The following is a 19,387-nucleotide window of genomic DNA, read 5'->3' as shown; positions in this document are numbered from 1 at the left end:
AATTCAGCTTTGAACTTCTGTGTCTGCCTTTGCATTGCCCAATTTTAGCAAAACTCCTGCTAAGTCAGTTTAGACAGAACCTCCCACCCTCAATATCTGAACACCCTCAATATCTGATCAAATTCCCTCATCCTTCTCCATCCTCCAGGTGATATCTGATCACCCTGGCATGGCATCAGCATTCCTGTCAATTTGGTTTAGCCAGAATCTTCCCTTACCTGTGATTCTTCCTCTTAGTAATTTTCCATCCACTGTCCACCACCCTGCTCTGTGGCTATAAGTCCCCATTTGTCCATTATGTACCTGGAATTGAGCCCAGTTCTAAACTGAGGCCTCTTTTCTTTTATTGCAGTAATTTCTGAATAAAATCTGCTTTCACTTCTTTCACATCTGTCTGGCTCTGGTTTTCTTTAATACTACGTTCCCAGGACTCCACACTGGAACTCTAGATGTTCTTCCTTGGAAGCACCAGTCCCTTGGCAGTGGACTCATTAGTCCTATGGTCAGTGCATTGTGGATTAAATTGGCATTTATGGGTTGGTCTGGGTCCTTACTACCTTTTATCATGTCAATAGAAAAATGAGTTTTAGTTCCAAAAGACAAAATTACAAATGAGATTTCAGAAAGTGCAGTTTTGCCTCCACTTCTGGCCTGGCTATCCTGCATTTTCTCAATCCAACCTTCCAGGAACTGGACCCTGCCTGCACTGGCTCGTAACTGTTTAGCTAGGTGTTCAAATCGAACATCTGCATGTTACCTTTGACACCTCATCCCTTCCTTAAGATCCATCACTGAGTCCTGTTGAGGAGATTCTTAAAACCTAACCCAACTCTCTCTATCTGAGTATCTTCGTTTCAACCATCCTGGACAAGTCCCTGAACTACTGAGTCACCTTGTGGTGACCTTTGGTGTCTCACAGTTCATTGTCTATGTATCAGGTAGGATGATCATTTGGAAACATAACTCACTGGCTATGGCTTCCCCACTCAATGCCTGCACCAGCTCTGGTCAGATGTAGAATAAGGTACAATCTCCTTACCCACTTTCATATCAGCAGAAGCTAACCCTTGACCTCTTCCTTAAACTTCTCTCTTCCCTGCTCCCCTTGTTCTCATCAAGTTGTGACCTCACAGGTGGATTTGTTTGGAGAAGCTGAGCTCTTATCACCAGCACTTACTGCTGGCCCCTCCTTCCACCTCTGAACCTTTACTCTTGTGCACGTGACTGTCTCCTGCTCAGCATTTGGGGCTCAGTGTAGATGTCACCTCCGCTTCCTGGTCTTCCAGGACAAAGCAGCCACTCAAGCTTACTCTATCCAACTGTAATTTGATCCCTGGATTGCACATGTCAACGTGTGATTTGTGCTCACACAGATATGGATAATTGGTGTTTTATCGTCTGCTCCCACTAAGTGTAAGCTCCAGATACAAGTGTTTGTCTTGATAGTCTACACCATTGTATCTCCAGTGTCCAGACAGGGTCTGACATGTAGTAAGTGCCCAGTATTTATTTGTTGTATGATGCTAAATGAAATTCACACATTTCTCGCAGATTACAAAAACATGGTATTGAGCTGGGGTCCCCTTGGCTTGAGGTCTGCTTGGAAGAAGACAATCTAAGCACACATTGCTCTAGTCCTTCTTTTTCCTAGGCATCTGTGGCTCAAACAGAAGCTGATATCTTTCTTTTTTTCTGGGATGTGGGCAAAGCAAAGACATCCATTGAGGCAATACATTGATTAAACACCAACTCTGTGTTGGGCCTCATGCTTCGTCTGGTCTGGAAGACAGACTGTAAAATAATTGTGAGACAGTATGGTAAAACCCTACTGGAGTTTTGGAGGTTGGGGGATCAGCAGGTGAAACGGTGAGGGGAATCGTAGGCAGGTGGATCATGGCAAATGTGTTCATGGGGACATGAAGCAGATGTTACTCTTTAGATCTGTAAGTGGCTTATAAAGGCTGGTTGCATGCAGCAGAAGACATGGCTGGACAGGAGACATGGGCCTGGACAGTGAGGCCCTCAGCCCAGCACGAGGGGTCCATAGCCAGCGCTGGTCCTTAGAGGGCCCATGCAGGTCCTGCTCTGCCTGGTTCCTTCCTGCAGAGATGCCTCCACCAGGCCAAGAGGATGTGTCCACCTGGGACCTGCACTCCTCCTTCTAGATCATGTATGGGGTACTCTAAACATCCAGAATTCTCTGTCCAAACATCCCGAGGGCTGACCACCCCTCCAATGTGCACCCTTGGGCCTGAGGGGTAGCTGAGCATATGCGTGTGCACAGAAATTAGAGGTACAGACTGGCATGTCCACATGCATGTGCATGAGTTCCTGGGTTGGGGTTTCCTTTGGACTGAGGCCTGGTCTGGGACCAGGGCTTTAAAATATTTAGACATATGGGATGTGGACCATCCCTCCCCTTCCTGCTCTGGGAGGGTTTGTGTGGATCTGGTCTTGGAAGTTGTGAGCCACATGAGATTTATTTAGTCAGCAAGCACCCAAAGGGTCTAGGGGAGGGAGTGAAAGATCAGATGTGAATATCCCTGCGACGTTCTGTAAATGTGTGATGGATTAGAGGGGGCTTGTGACAGGGAGTTGTGCTAAAGTGGCCCCCACATGGCTGTGGATGGGGGGCATGGGCTCTGAGGTGGACTCGGGTTCTTCTTCTGGTTCTGCCTATTAGTTAGGTGGACTTGGGCAAGTTACTTATTTCTCCAAGTCTCATTTCCCACAACTGTAAATAGAGTAAATCATCCAGAATCATCTGCAAATGTGAGTTCATTCCCATGTCATTATTAAGGAACAAGTTTTCTTGTGGTACAGAAGCAGCCCTGGTAATGTATCCCAGCATGGACTTTCTCTCCTACCAGAAAGGAGGTGGCCCATTCAGGAAATGAAACATCCCTTTGAGCTTCACCTTGGCTCGCTGGGGTGGAAATGCATGGCATTCTGGACCCGTGGACCCTCCTGGAAAGCTTGGAGAAGCCTTGGCTGCACATTTATGGTACATTTGTGTGTCCATGCTTGGTGAGGCCCTGTTTGTGGGCTCTGATGGCTGAGTTTGTTTTTCTGCCTGGTGGGGCTGCAGTATTTCATTCTGGAAACCTCATTCAGATGACGTTATTCTAATGGCTTTTGCAGAAGGTCAGTTGCCTTCTGAGAATCCAATATCTACCAGAGAAGGATTCAAGACTTCCTCAAAATATGATGGGAATAATTGTCTCTGGATTTCCCCTAGGAATTTAGGGGGGATATTTTTTCTCTTATTAAATTTTAAAAAAAGGAAAGAAATTGAAGCTTGTGTTGTGCTTGGAAAGGAGGAAGAACCTCCAGATGTTCTTTGTTTTCTGCTTCGATGCAAGTACTACCACTTTCAAGATGTTTGGGGGTTGGGGGTCATTGCTTAGTGTGGAAGAGAGAAATTCCAGACTGGGACTGTGGGTGCCTGGCGTTGTGTCCACTATGGGGTGTCGGGGCACTCGGTGACTTCGCCTCCTTGGTGGCCCTGTAGACCAGTGGGTAAGGACAAATAATCCTTCCAAATAAACAAGATCAAAACTTTTATTTAGTGCTTACTGTGTGTTAGACAATGGAAACATTCTGTGGGTTCATTTAATTCTCATGTCTGTGGGCAACTTAAGCAGTCAGGGCCCTAGGTTCCTCATCTGTACAATGGGCAGAGCAAGAGAACCAAGCCCTTTGTCTTTTGGTGAGGGTTGGTGTACCTCTTTTGCCTTCTATGTGGCTACCACCTTCCTCAGCAGCACAGACTAGTGTGAGTGACAAGTGTGAACCTGTCTTCACGCTGGGCTCTGGGGTACTTGACCACAGACTGTGGGAATGAGTTGAAGATATGTCCACCAGAAAAAAAAATGCACAACCAAAAGTTGAGAATTATGTTTTATTCGAGAACATTACTGAAGACTATAGCCCGGGTAGGCAGCCTCTCAGATAGCTCTGAGGGACTATTCCAAAGAGGTAAAGAAGGAGTCAGGATATATAGGAGTTTTTGCTGAAAAAACAAACAAACAAACATGTAGTCAAACATCAAAAGGTTGCTGCTAAACACTAAAAACAGAGATCTCAAATGAATGATTTTTGTGCTTTTCTATATGGGAAGATGCAAGAGTCTAGGCTCATAGAAATTATTCCTTTGATATGCATTTTAACTATCTGGGGCCAGTACCCAGTTTGCCTCCATCCTGAATCCCCTCAGGGTGCACTGTCAGGGGTGGTTGCAGTGGCTGACGGCTTGATGGTGGGCGTAATTCATTGTTTACTGGAATGGCAGGCAACATTCTTTGTTTACTGAAAAGGCAGGCAAAATTTTTTGCCCACAGATAGATGGTGAACAACTTGGCTAAGCATGTATATAAATGCCTCCTCCTATGACTGTAGTTTCTGGAATGTCCATCTTTTGTCAGGTACTGTGTTAGGGCTCTGCTTATATTATCAGTCAAAAAAATATATTCGTTGGCACCTATTTTAGTTATCAGGCTGGGTTCTGGGTGCCAGGAAGACATCCTGTTCTTCAGCAGACAAAACATGTATTTCCCAACCACCCCATGATCCAGTGGGCAGAGATGTATACTTGCTCTTCATGACAATTCTAAGTAGTGGCAACCACCACACTTCATACAGGAAGAGCCAATACAGAAGTCACCCAGTTTGTCCAGAAGTGACTTGGCACTGGCTCTGGCCTGGAGGCCTGGGTGTGAACTCAGCCATGCCGTTCCTAGGGTCTACAAGACTACAAAGTCCCTTCCTGAGCCACGATGACATGAAGACAAAAGCACGTCGTCAAAATTTTAAGGAGCTCTCAAAAAATGAGAGTTTTAGACCACTATCAAGGCACATAACTGCCAAGTGGGTTGGGATTCACAGCCCAGGTCTGACTCCCCATTCTTTGCACCAGCCCTACAGCCCTCAAGGTGGGTCCCACACCACATGGCTGCACAGGAATGAATGAGCACAGTAGCAACGCTGCAGGTTTTTCCAGAGAGGTTTCAGAGGGAGAGGCAGGTAGAGAAGACTCATGGAGAGAGGGCAGGAGGTGCGTTCTCTGCAGGGACAGTGGAAGAAAAGAGCCTGGGGGGCATTTGCACAGCCCAATGGGTCAGAGGCCAGGGGAAAAGAAATTGTAGGGAGCAGAAATGGAGATTAGGTTTGACCAGGGCATGCAGATGAGAATGAAGACAGGAGAACAGTGTATGCCTTCTCTGAGGGTCAGGCCAGAGTGTGAGCTCCCAGGGTGCCCTCCACAGCTGGTTAGGGCAGAATCGGGGTATGCATTGCTGCATTATAATTCCCCATATTGTACCATTTATTTCCACAAGGGGAATAAATTCTTGATGTTGCTTGTTTCCTGACCCAGGGGAGGAGACCCAGGCATAGAAGTGGCCCAGGACCCATGAGTCCTTCTCCCATGGTCATCCATTAGTGCTGGAGGGGAGATGTCTCAGGACATCAGTGATAACAGGAAAGAACAAGCTGGTCTCCTAGCAGCCAATCCCATGGTGAGCTCATCACAATGTTCTGAGCACACTAGAGAGAGGCGATAACAGAGTCCCTGTTTGCAGAGTCATAGTTGAAGGAATTCTACTTGGAGGATATCCTGAGTGTGCCTAGAGGGACCCATGCAGGTCCAGGGTTGTCCAGTGCTTGGAGTGCTCCTGTTCTCCTAGTTCTCATTGTGACCGTACGCTCTTGTGTCTCATTACGTGACACTTTTATTGGAACTAGAGGAAGGTAAGCTAATCATCTTGGGTCAATTCCAATTCTACACTCCAGATGGGATTTGTACCCCTATTCCTTGCATGTGTGTGGCCTAATGGGGTATAAGGGCTTTTGCATTTACTGTCTGGATTCATCCTCCTGACAGCCTCTCTAGTGGTGGAGGTGCTATTAGACCACCTCATAGGTGCACAGAGATTCAACATCTGCCTGGGAACCAGGACTAGAGCTAGATTTCAGGACAACAGACCCCAATGTCATTCCCCAGCAGTGTTACGTTTTGTAAAGCTTTTTTTTTTCTTTGTCATAATAATTGTAAGACACATTGGAGAATGCCAAAGAAAAATAAGTAATAATGATTGCTAATATTTATTAACCTCCATGCCAGGCTGTGTTGTAGACTCAAAAAGCATTACCTCAATTGAATGGGCTCCAGGAGTGACCTATTATCACTGTACTAAGAAGCCTGGATTTGAGCTGGTGCACAGAGCCTATGAGGACATAATTCCTTGACAGGCCATGGATTTCAGCAGAAGCCAGCAGCATGTGTATTGGCTGTTTCTTTCACCCACATCAGCTCAAAATTTGCCCCTGTAAGCTCCTGTTTCAGCAGAGCCTGAGGGCTGCACTGTGTCATTTTGTGAGGGGAAGGTGGTTGGCATTGAGTCAAGCTGGTGAACACGCTGCTAAACAGCCCTAAGTCCTGCATGCGCTGGTGGATGAGGGCTGGCAGTGAGTCCTTCTGGACTTGGATTAAATAAAAGTTGCCACTATCTGTGTTTCATCAGTACTTAAAAAATAAAAACAATCTGACACGGGTAAAAGGAAATAATTTTGCTGAGTATTTTGAAATACTTAGGGAATTAAATACTTCATAAAAAAAAGTAGGCAGGCTTGTCAGGTTTTATTAAAACAGCACATTTATGACTGCAGAGGTCCAGACCGAAGTTTTCTTGTTTGTTACTTTCTGTCCCTGGGGAAGTTGTCCTTGAACACAGCCTCTGTGGTAATATTCTAGGATGCTAACAGTCACGGGCAATCCCTGAAACCACTTGGGCAAAGAGAAAGAGGGAGAAAACGTTCACTGCTTGCTGAAGGCTTTTCCTTTCTCCATTTCTTCCCTGTTAGTTCCACATTTTACCTCTTCCTTCAAATCCCCATCTGCCCCTTTCATTCCCACTCAGCAGACATCCTAGGTTCCTGGCCCATACATGACTATATGCTGATCAGGAGGAGGTCCTCCGTGTCATAAAACGATGTAAATCCAGATCACCTACCTCAAGAATGATGGGGTTTTGCCATGATGAGGCACCTTGTGCACTTCCCAACCTGTACAACTGCACACGATTACCCGACTTAACCTCCATCTCAGCAAGAAATTCAGAATGATGCCCCTCAAGTCCCGACTGCCTCTGGAGAATGTGCCCTTGCTCCTGATGGGCTTGTCTTTCTACTGAGCTGTGAACACCCCTCATTTGCCAGCTCCCTTCCTGTTTCTCTAAAACCATCACTTTGCCTATGCCTTTGGGCCTCCACCCACAAGCCACGCATTTGCGGACCTCAATTCCATTTGTCACCCAGCCCCCCATCTCCCCTCCCAGTCACAGCCGTGCTTCCCGGAAGCCTCCGCTTGCCCATCGCCTTCTGCACCCCGCGCCTAAGCCACTGCTTTCCCAGCATCCGGGACTACCTACTACGCCCACAGGATGCGGCCGGAGTCCCATCCTTGCCGCCTTGCTCTTCTCCCTTCACCCACCCTGGCAAGCGTCACTTGCACTAGGACTCCCATTGCTCAGGGTGACACCTCGGCTGCCCCTCCTGCCCACTCCTCTGCCAGGCGCAGATCCCACGTGGGCTGCGCTGCACGCGTCATCGCTGTGCCCTCAGATCCTCGCACTGTCCCAGGCCCACGCCCGCTATCCGCAGAAGAGGAATCTACACAACTCCGACTCCTCCCTTCTCTTCCAGGACCCATCGCTTCTCCCGACAGCCTGTGGGCCCTGCACTCGCCCCTCCCTCAGACCCTCACGCAGCTTCCTGCCAAAGGAAATGTAGGTCACCCACTTGCTGAACAGGAGTATTTGGGGAGGACTCCATGAGTGCTGCTGATGTCCCGTCACCTCTGAGCTTGTCTGTGGCCACCACGTGCACACTCTGAACACCCCCGTGCTTGGCCATGCCTCCCTGCGTCAGCGCCGCCCATGGGTGGCACCCCAGCAGGTCCATCTCCACTGAGGAACCCCTCCTTGGCGCTGCCAAAGCCTCGAGGCGCCCACGGCCTCCTCTTTGCTCCCAGGACGTTCGGGTCTCTTTTCCTGTGCTCCCTAGCTAGCTGGGCATCTTGGTCACAGCCCTAGAGGCTGCTCTGAGATCCCCGAAGTTCACTTGTCCGACTGTGCTTTCTCTGTGCCCTCCCACCGCAGCCTCGGGCTGACCTTGTGCCCTTGTCCCCAGGCCTGCACGGAGCCTGCAACCAGAGGAGCTTAGGAAATGTTTCCTGGGCAAATGAAGAGGAAGTGCATTTTTACAATTATGCCCCTGAAGTGTTTTTTTGTTTGTTTTTCTTTCCAGCCTTCCTCCTTAAAGACTTTTGTTGCATTCTCCAGTCCCTGGCCTGCTCCTTTTAGAAGACCCTCCCCCAGAAAGAGAAACACGGAGAGTTTTCAGATAAGGCTCTCCACTTTGAAGTGCTTTGGATGTCCCAAGGCCAGCGTTCCAGAGGACCTCCTGAGCCTCTCAGCCCCACCTTCGGGCCCACACACTAGGATCCACGCCCCACTCCGGGCAGACCTTGGCAGTGGCGGAACCAGTTATTTCCTTCTTAGATTGCAGTTCCCAAATCCTTATTTTGCCAACATATACTTTTCTGAAAAACAAACAAAATTAGCCACAGCATATAACCTAGCCAGTGCTTGCACAATCCTTTCTCCTCTTACTGTTTGTCTAACAAGGCATAGAGAAAGAGTACAAGGGGTTAATTGGAGCCCCAGTTGGCATTTTTGCTAGAGATTAAACCCGTTTTTTAGTAGGTCAGCAGGTGAGTGTGGCTAGCCTGTTTCAGCTCATAACTTTCCTCCTAGAGACCTTCCATGTGTTCCTGAAAAATGCCTGGTTTGTTTTGTTGTCTTGTTGTTTTGTAATTGTATTATTTTAATTACGTACATGTTGCAAGGTTTTTGACACACAACCCCTATTTCCAAAGAGCACGGTCTTCCTGGAGAATCTCCACTCACGTATAAGCGGGGAAGAGCCCCTTAGAGCTGGGCCTTCCATACTGGTGAGAGCACTGGGGGTCCAGTGCCCTGAATCTGATATTCCCTCTCTCCACTTCTGCCTTCAATGGCTTAAAGGAAGAGGCAGGGAGAGGATTCCTCAGGTTTCCTGGCCCTGCAGCACCCACTAGTATCTGCTGCTCTGATCTTCCTGTCCTAGTGGCCAGAGGGGTGAAGGTGGGCCCACGCCTGGGGACTAGTGTTGTGTCCATCCCCTGCAACAGCCAGGATCTGGGGTCTGGCCCGGATTTGGGGGTCTGGCCCCCAGTGGCCCTCGCTCCCTGGAGGCCTGGCCTTGGCAGCCTCCGCTCTGATGGTCACCCTGCTGTTCCCACACTCAGGGCCACCCCAGAAGGTGACCCCCTCCAAAGAGACCCTCAATCATCTCACCAATCTCAAAGTCCTGCAGATGCAGTGTCCTACCACACATGGGGACACAGGTGGCTTCAGAGCCCCTCTGCCTTCAAATGCAGCAGGAGCCCCGTGGCAGCTGAGATGTGGTGAGCATGGCTGGAGTGAGTGTTGGGGTTGGCGTATTATCAGTTTTGTTCCAGTCGTCAAATATGACTTAATGAACTGGTGAGAAGGGTAATCTATTGTACTTACCCATATTTCTGCTCTCTCCAGTGTTTTTCCTTCCTTCCTGGTGCCCCAGGATTCCTTCTCGGTCATTGCTTTTCTGTCTGAAGAACTGATCTGGGCCATTCTTTAAAGGGCAGCCTTCTCCACACAGACATGAGAGCCTGTGGGCAGCTTGCCTGCAGCCACCTGTGTTCCAGGGCTCCTTCTGCAAGGCCCACACAGCCCCTGGAGTCCATGCAGCCCCTGGGGTCTGTAGGAGGTACGCAGAGGTGGCTGTCCCACTGCACGCGCAGTCTGCCTGCCCTAAAGTCCTCCTCCTCCAGCCTACAGACCCCATGCCAGCCTGTCCCACTTGGTGTTGACTACCTGCTCCCTGTCCATAGCACTCTGGGGGTGGGGTGGGTTGCCTGAATTACCCAGCAACTCCAGTCTGGCTAACCCAATGAGCTCCTCTGCAGTTTGGTGGCCAAACCACACCTTCTTCAAGGAAGTCTGAACTCCTCCCAATGTTGTCCTTCTTTGGGTTTCTCCTTCGGGTTTCTCCTTCAGCCTTAGGAGAAACCCTATACCATATAGATTTCTGTATATCCTATACTTATTATTTTATTACAGTTAATAATTCTTGTATTAAACTTCTCCCGTTTAACATACTGCTTGGTTTCTATCTCTTCTTTGGATCCAGACTGATGTATAGGCCAAAATGATTGTTGACAAATGTGCAGAAGGATTCAGTTGAGGAAGGACAGCCTGTCCAACCAATGGCCTGGAACAACTGGATATCCACAGACCAAAAAGTCAACCTTAACATAAACTTTACACAGATTGGGAGAAGACACAAATCTATCAAAGGACTAAATCTAGAAAATATATAGAACTCTCAAAACTCCACAGTGAAAAGAACAAGCTATCCAATTAGACAATGGCCATGAGATCTGAATAGACATTTTACTGACGAAGATACACGGATGGCAAATAGGCCAATGAGATGGCCAACATCATTAGCCATCAAGGAAATGCAAAATGAAATCACAGTGGGACATCGCCATGTACCTATCACAATGGTGAAAATAAAAAGTGACAATTCCAAATGTTGAGGATGCAGAGAAGCTGAATCACTCAGATGTTTCTGGTGAGAATGGAAAATGAGACAGCCCCTCTGGAAAACAGATTGGCATTTTCTTGTAAAATTAAACCTGCATTTATCAGATGATCTAGCAGTTGAATACATAGACTTTTATTTAATAGAAATGAAGACGTGTTCTCACAAAAACCTATAAACAGATTTTCTTTTTTTTTTTTTAACATCTTTATTGGGGTATAATTGCTTTACAATGGTGTGTTAGTTTCTGCTTTATAACAAAGTGAATCAGTTATACATATACAGATGTTCCCATATCTCTTCCCTCTTGCATCTTCCTCTCTCCCACCCTCCCTATCCCACCCCTCCAGGCGGTCATAAAGCACTGAGCTGATATCCCTGTGCTATGCGGCTGCTTCCCACTAGCTATCTACCTTACGTTTTGTAGTGTATATATGTCCATGCCTCTCTCTCGCTTTGTCACAGCTCACCCTTCCCCCTCCCCATATCCTCAAGTCCGTTCTCCAGTAGGTCTGTGTCTTTATTCCTGTCTTACCCCTAGGTTCTTCATGACATTTCTTTTTCTTTTCATAGCAGCTTTATTTGTAATAGCCATAATATGGGAAGAACCAAAATGTCCTTCAGTGGGTGAATAGTTAAACTGGTATCTCTTTACCATAGAGCATCACTCAGCAATAAAAAGAAATAAAGTAGTAAATGGAACATCACTCAGTAATAAAAATTCAAACAACTTGCATGGATTGCAAGGGAATTATGCTGACTGAAAAAGACAGTCCTAGAAAGTTACAGACCCTGTAATTCCATTTGTATAGCATTCTTGAAGGACAGAATTATAGGGACAGAGGACAGATTGGTGGTGCCAGGAGTCAGGGATGGTAGTGGGAGGAAAGTGGGTGTGGTTATAAAAGGACCACATGTGAGATTTTGTGGAGATGGAGATGTTTATTATTTTGACTGTGGTAGTAGATACATGATCTTACTTAGGATAAAATTGCATAGTACTAGATACACACAGATATACACATACAAATGGGTCATATGATGTGTATTGGGGAGATCTGAATAAGTGTGGAGTGTATCAAGGTCAATTTCCTGTTCTAATATCCCACTATAGTTTTGCAAGATGTTACCACTGGGAGAAACTGAGTAAAGGGTACACAGGATCTTTCTGTTATTTCTTACAACAACGTGTGAATAAATGTTTATCACAAAATGAAAATTTTAATTTAAAAAGTCTCCTGTGACCTCACATCACCTTAGGCCCAACTTTTTCACACTCATTTAGGAAACATCTGTTGGTCCTTACTCATGAGTAGGAAACATGCTAGGAGTTTGGGACACAAAGGAGCATTACATGATGAGCTCTATAAAGAGATGATTACAGAATTGGGATCGGATATGATGATAAAGGCACACAGAGAGTGCTCTGGGAGGACAAAGAGGGACATTGAGCTTGACTGAGAGGACGTCTGGTGACAGGGATAGGAGGTGGGCTTCCACAGCAGGTGCCTTCTGTATCGGTTATCTATTGCTGAATAACAAACTACCCCAAAACTTAGAAGTTTAAAACAACACACATTACCTCATGGTTTCTGTACTGTCAGGAGCACAGGTGCATCTTAGCTGAATCTTCTGCTTTAGGATGTCCTGTCAGCTGCAGCCAAGCTGGGCCATGTTCATCTTAATGCTCGCCTGGGGAAGGAGCAGCTTCCAAGGTCACATGGTTGTTGGCAGGATCCAGTTCCTTGCAGGCTGTTGGACCAAGAACCTTAATTCTTTGTCACATGGGCCTCTGCAACGTGGCAGCTTGCTTCATCGAAATGTGCAAGACTGGGTCACAGTCTTTGCAATCAAGTCATAGAAGTGAGGGCCCATCATCTTTTCCATCTTCTGTTAATTAGAAGCAAGTTATTAGGTTCAGCCCACACTTTGAGGATGAATACCAGGGTGCAAGATTGTTGGAGGCCTTCTCTGAGCTGATCCCGCCCCCACCTTCTAAGGCAGAGTTTGGAAGGCCATGAAGGAACTGGAGCAGTTGTGTCCCAGACAATGGGAACACCGCATGGTCAGGGGGAAGCTTTGCTGGGGGCGTGGGAGGGGGAAGCAGCCTAGGGCTTGGCATGCCAGGCCCAAGGAGTGGAGGGGAGATGTAAGAGGTAAGAAATGGTCCTGGAGACCTGGCCAGTGCGGGGACAGGGGCCCTTGCCATCCCAGGCTGAGGGTTTGGACTTCATCAGCATGAATGAAGTGCTAGAGTAACAAAACACCGTAGCTGCAGCTTGAGACCATTCTAGCCTTTTTCTAATGACCCTCATGCTGCGTCTGAGACAGATCCTGTGGTGTCGTGTGAACAAAACAGCCTCTGAACGTGGGTGAGAGCAAGTCCAAAGGGCGGGGAGGGAAGAGATGCCAGCAAACCCGTCAGGCCAGCAGTGTGCCGTGAAGGCCATAAGGTTGAGGGCATTGTAGGTCACTAAGCAAAGGCCAGAGAACATCTGAGAGCCTGTGGGGTCACAGATGAGTCTGCGGAGCCTGGTGGGCTTTGCTGGGATGCCTGTCCTTAGCTTAACACCAAACAAATTTCTCCCCTTGTTAGCTGGAGGGTGGCAAGTCGTTTCAGATTCCCGCTCACACTGAATGTTCCATTTACACCAAACTCCTCACTATGACCCAAACATAACATGGGCTGTGTGGCATGTGGGACTCTGTCATGTGCACACCCTTTGCTGGCACGCTTGGCTTGCTCTGTGAATCTACCTATGTCTGGGGACACAAGTGATGTGTGAGGGCTCCTGGGCAACACAAACCTTCAGATATCCTTGTGCTAAGGCTTCTCTCTAGCTCAGATGTGCTTCCCCCATATACTGAGATGCCCTGGGGGCTTGGCTGGTATCCATCCATCTCTGTAACTCTGGATGTGGTGCATGTCGAGTGCAGGGTAAAGCTGATTACATGGAGGACATAAAAGAGAAAAAAAGGATCAGAGAAGGACATAAGGTAAGCAGAAAAAAAAAAAGAAAGGCAGAAAAACAGAGCAGGCAGGAAGGAAGAAAGGAGGAAGGGAGGGAGGGAAGGAGGAAAACCTGCTCTCCATATTAGCCATCTCCACAGGACCAGCACTGGGCTGGGCACTTCTTGGTTCTTAATGCATATGAAATGACAATATTAAATCCAAAATCAGATCCTTCTTGTTTGTCTTGATGAATTGCACAACTGGTCAACCCTACGGAGATCAACCTCACAGTAATGTTAGGGGTAGGGGATTAATTCACTGAATAGAAACACCCAAGTTTTAAACACTACAGCAGAGACTGCAACACTTTGGCAGCCACAGGATACACAAAGATAATTTAATTAAAGTCATCTGATATCTTCAACATCTTTCTGTATTATGTCATTTTTAATGACCTCTGGGGGTTCCATCACTGCAGATGTATCAAAGCTTTTTCAACAAATCTCTTATTTTTGGACTTTAACTTATCCCTCCATTATTTATCTATTCTACTATTGATAGATGTTTGTCCAGATATTACTAACATATAATATCTTTGCCAGGTTAAGAAGAGGAAGATAACTCATTGGTGTTTTTTCTTTTTTTCCCAAGTTTATTGAGATATAATTGACATATAACATTGTGTAAGTTTAAGGTGTACAAAGTGTTGATTTGTACACATATATTACACAATGATTACCATGGTAGCAGTAGCCTTAGCTAACACTTGCATTATGTCACACAATTACTATTTCTTTTTTGTAGTGAGAACATTTAAGATCAACTCTCTTAGCCCCTTTTGCATATATAATACATAACTTATTGTTCTAATCTGCATTTTTGCTTATGAAATGTTTCATTTATTTGCCCAATTCCAAAAGTGTCTGGGTGTTCAGCTTTCTAATCTATATATGTTTAGAGTATGTATGCTTTTCATACAGAGTGATAAATATCATTCATTTTTTACATTTGCCTATCTGGTTTATATGTGTTTAATCTAGACATTTAATTTACTCATTTACTGTGTTTTGAGTGGGAAGAGAGAAGTCAGAACCATTATTCTTTAACTTCATTGTCTCTGCCTTGGATGTTCTGTTTAGAGTGCCCCTTCATCTGAAATATATCTGCAGACTCATCTGTCTTTTCTTTCATTACTTTTATGTTTATTAAAAATAAGTCTTTCATTCATCTGCAGTTTATCCATATGGTATAAGGTCTTCAATATTTTTTCCAAATGGTTAGCAAATTTTCCCAATTCCCCTTCTTAAATAAAAAAAAAAGTTTTTAAAATGCTTTTCTTCTCCTATGTTAAATTCCTTTGTATATATTTGGATCTGTTCCTGGAATTTATGTCCTATTCTATTCATCTATCCATTCCTTAGTCTATGTCACTGTTTTAAATTACTGTAGTTTTCAAATATGATTCTGCTCTTGTGTGCTAAGCAGCCCCTTGTTTCATTACTTCAATAAAATGTATTAGCTGCTCTCAAGGACTTTTTTTTCTCCAGGTAAAATTTAAGGTAAAAGAAACCACTGTGGAAGCTGTTTTCTAGCACACTCCTGTTCTGCTCTGCACATCTGTGCATACCTGCTGCCATCTTGCACAGCTGTCACTCTGTCAATAACGGGTGCAAATGGCAGGCCCAGCCTTCCCTTTGAGGTGTGTGCTTCCCTTCCTCACCCGACAGAGCTGAAATAGCATGAAGGAAGGAAGAGCAGACTCTGCTTCAGTCACCAAGTGCAACACCTGGCTTGGGAACCTGCTTAGAGCTCAGCCACAGCCTAGCAGGCAGCCCACAGGAGTTCTCGCTAGCAGAGAGCTAACAATGGCCAGGTGCTACCAATTTCCTTAGAATGCCATTCCCAGAGCGGGGGATGTCCAAGGGTCTGCTGGAAGGCCTCTCTGTGAGGATTCGTCAGGATTCCTTCCAGGTCTGAGTACAGGAAATTGAGCTCTTTGGGCCAGGAGCCAGGTTAAACAGGACAGCCTCAAGATGCTCTGCAAGGCAGATGCTGATGAGGTGAAGGTAGGAGGCGTCCCCTCCACTCCCTCCCACAGGCCTCTGGTGCTTAAAGGGCAGGTGGACACCCTTCCTCCTCAGGCTAAAATGGTGATGACCATTTTAGCACCAAGCGCAGATAAGCAGCAGGGCAACCTCACTGGTGAGCCACCCGGTGGTTGCATAGGCCCCGCACACAGAAGGGCCATACCTGGCTGAATGCTCTGCTGTCGCCATCTTGAAATTCTTATTAATTTGGAGCAAGAGGCCCCACTCCCTCATTTTGCACTGGGCCCACAAATTATGTAGTTGGTTCTAATAAGCAGTTTAGGAGAAAGTAGGATCTTTAGTTCTAGTCAACTGGCTTGGAGCCTTCTCAAGTTCAAGCCCACAGCAGCTGGAGAGCATCATCAAATTATTCTTCCCTTTTTCTCTCTGGCATCTGAGTGCTCTCATTTCTTCTTAATTTTCCTCTCGCTATATTCCTTTAATTTAGTAATGATCTGCTGGGCTCTCCTTCCACCCATGTGTGCACACCCAGCACACGCCTTCCGAACATATGTGAGCCCGAGTGCTTGAGACAGAGCCTTCACTGGGAAATGCTTTCTCAGCCGCCACAGAGAACTCCCGAGCTAATAATGTCTTTCCCAAAAGCTCTTGAAAATGAATATGGATTTCAAGAGATAGATCAAGAACACAGTGTTATCTTAGGGAAATGTCATGTGGAGAAGTCAAGGTGATGACTTGTCCAAGAAGCAACCAAAAAGGCTGAACACGGGCCAGCTGTGGTCCAGACACACTGAGGGAGAGTGGTCTTGGATGACACCCCCAAGATGACAGACCTGAGAATAAATGGGGAGGGGTGGGCATGAATGGCTGAGGATGACACTTACCAGTTAGAAGAGACTGAGATGGATATTAAGAAGGAGGCAGTGACAATCTGACTCCGAAGGACATGCTATTTGCCAACCAGCACCCCCAAGCAGAAATAGAAATGGTTGAAGGTAAGTGCTAGACCTGAAATGCTACTGAGATTTGGGGGTCAAGCATGGTGGCAAGCAGGAGAAGAGGAAAATAATTTAAGGAAGAAAAGCACTGAAAGTCTAAGAGAATATTGTTTCTCAGCATCAGCTTACAAGCAGAAACACACACAGGGGGCCTCTCCAGCCTTCTTACTGCACATTGGCCCCTCTGCATGGCTTTCCTGAACATTGCTGTCTGGAAAAGAAGGAGAGGAAAGTTCATTTCCCAAGCTCCAGCCTTGCCAGGAGTCTCTAGTTTTACTTCCATCAGTGTGTACTGATGGATTTTGAAAGGGAGGAGGTGGATCATAAATAAAACGCAGCCCGGAGCTGAGCCATAATCAGCTGCAGCTGCTGCTGGGATGGAGCCCTGACAGGCAAATTGCATCATGATGAAGCATTCTGAGATATGACACATTCTGTTTCCAGCATGGGTGTGGGGAGGGAACAGTCTATTATTAGGAGTAGCCCTGAGACATGAGTGTGCAGAATTCACTGCTCTGGATTAAAACCACATTTGCAGGGAACAAACTACAGAGATGTGTTCAGACTTTCCCCAAGCTTGCAGGAAGGGGGCTTTGGACCATACATTTGCAAATTCCTTTATAATGTAATTAGGTTTCTATATTTTTCATCTAAATCTAAAAGCTGATGCCTTCTTTATGAGAATGTGTTTATTAGATCACCAGAAAATGTCCTAGAGCAGAGGCTGTTTAAATAGAACAACTAAGGTAGCGAGGAAAAGTGGGCACTCTGACCGTGATCAGGGTCCTGGGGATGCACTTGGCTCAAGGCTGGACTTGGAGTGGGAAAATCTCTCTGATCATGTTTCTAGAGGTTTACACACTCTCCTTATTTTGATAAAGAGAATTATAAATCTCATTGCTTTGTATATCTAATACTTTCAATTGAAATAATTCCTTTCCAGATATAGAGAGAGGAAAATAAGTGTAACACAGTGTTAACATGAAGCTGCAGTCCAAAAAGAAAGGATGTTAATGCCTACATTTCTTTTTCTTTTAAAACCACTTTAGTGAGGTATAGTTGCACCATTTTCATTCCTACCAACAGTGTACAAGTGTTCCCTTTTCTCCACATCTTCACCAACACTTTATTTTTTAAATATAGTCATCCTAATAGGTATGATGTACTATGTCAGTGTGATTTTGATTTGCATTTCCCTGATGATTAGTGATGTTGAGCATCTTTTCGTGTACTTTTTGGCCATTTGTATGTCTTCTTTGGAAAAGTGTCCATTTAGGTCCTTTGCCCATTTTTAAATTGGATTATTTGTTATATTACTATTGAGCTGTAGGAACCCTTATATAGTTTGGATATTAACCCCTTAGCAGATATATAGTTTGCAAATATTTTCTCACTGTTCTGTACATAGCCTTTTTATTTTGTTGCTTGTTTCCTTTAATGTTCAGAAGCTTTACTTTGATATAGTCCCACTTATTTATTTCTGCTGTTGTTGCCTGTGTTTTTGGTGTCATATCCAAAAATTCATTACCAAGACCAATATCCAGGAGATTTTCCCCTGTGTTTTCTTCCAGGAGTTTTATGGTTTCATGTCTTATGTTTATTTTTAATCCATTTTGAGTTAATTATTTTGAATTAATTCTTATTGGAGTATAGTTGCTTTACAATGTTGTGTTAGTTTCTACTGTACAGCAAAATGAATCAACTATACATATACATATATTCCCTCTTTATGGATTTCCTTCCCATTAAAGTCACCACAGTGCATTAAGTAGAGTTCCCTGTGCCATACAGTATGTTCTCATTAGTTGCCTATCTTATACATAGTATCAATAGTGTATATGTGTCAATCCCAATCTCCCAATTCCTCACCCCCTGCCCACTGTTTCCCCTTGGTATCCATACATTTGTTCTCTATGTCTGAATCTCTATTTGTTTTTAATTTTTTTAACATCTTTATTGGAGTATAATTGCTTTACAATGTTGTGTTAGTTTCAGCTGTACAACGAAGTGAATCAGCTATATGTATACATATATCCCCATGTCCCCTCCCTCTTGTGTCTCCCACCCACCCTCCGTATCCCACCCCTCTAGGTGGTCACAAAGCATCAAGTTGATCTCCCTGTGTTATGTAGCTTCTTCCCACTAGCTATCTATTTTATATTTGGTAGTGTATATATGTCAATGCTACTCTCTCACTTCATCCAAGCTTATCCTTCCCCCTCCCTGTGTCCTCAAGTCCATTCTCTACATCTAAGTCTTTATTCCTGTCCTGTCCCTAGGTTCATCAGAACCTTTTTTTTTTTAGATTCCATATATATCTGTTAGCATATGGTATTAGATGGTATTTGTTTTTCTCCTTCTGACCTACTTCACTCTGTATGACACACTCTAGGTCCATCCACATCACTACAAAAACTCAATTTCATTTCTTTGTATGGCTCAGTAATATTACATTGTATATATGTGCCATATCTTCTTTATCCATTCATCTGTTGATGGACACCTAGGTTGCTTCCATGTCCTGGCTATTGTAAACAGTGCTGTAGTAAACATTGTGGTATATGACTCTTTTTGAATTATGGTCTTCTCAGGGTATATGCCCAGTAGTGGGGTTGCTGGGTCATATGGTAGTTCTATTTTTAGTTTTTAAGGAACCTCCATACTATTCTCCATAGTAGCTGTATCAATTTACATTCCCACCA

This window comes from Pseudorca crassidens, chromosome 7 (genome assembly GCF_039906515.1).
Source record: "Pseudorca crassidens isolate mPseCra1 chromosome 7, mPseCra1.hap1, whole genome shotgun sequence".
Lineage (NCBI taxonomy): Eukaryota > Metazoa > Chordata > Mammalia > Artiodactyla > Delphinidae > Pseudorca > Pseudorca crassidens.
Note: the sequence above shows the minus strand (reverse complement) of the source record.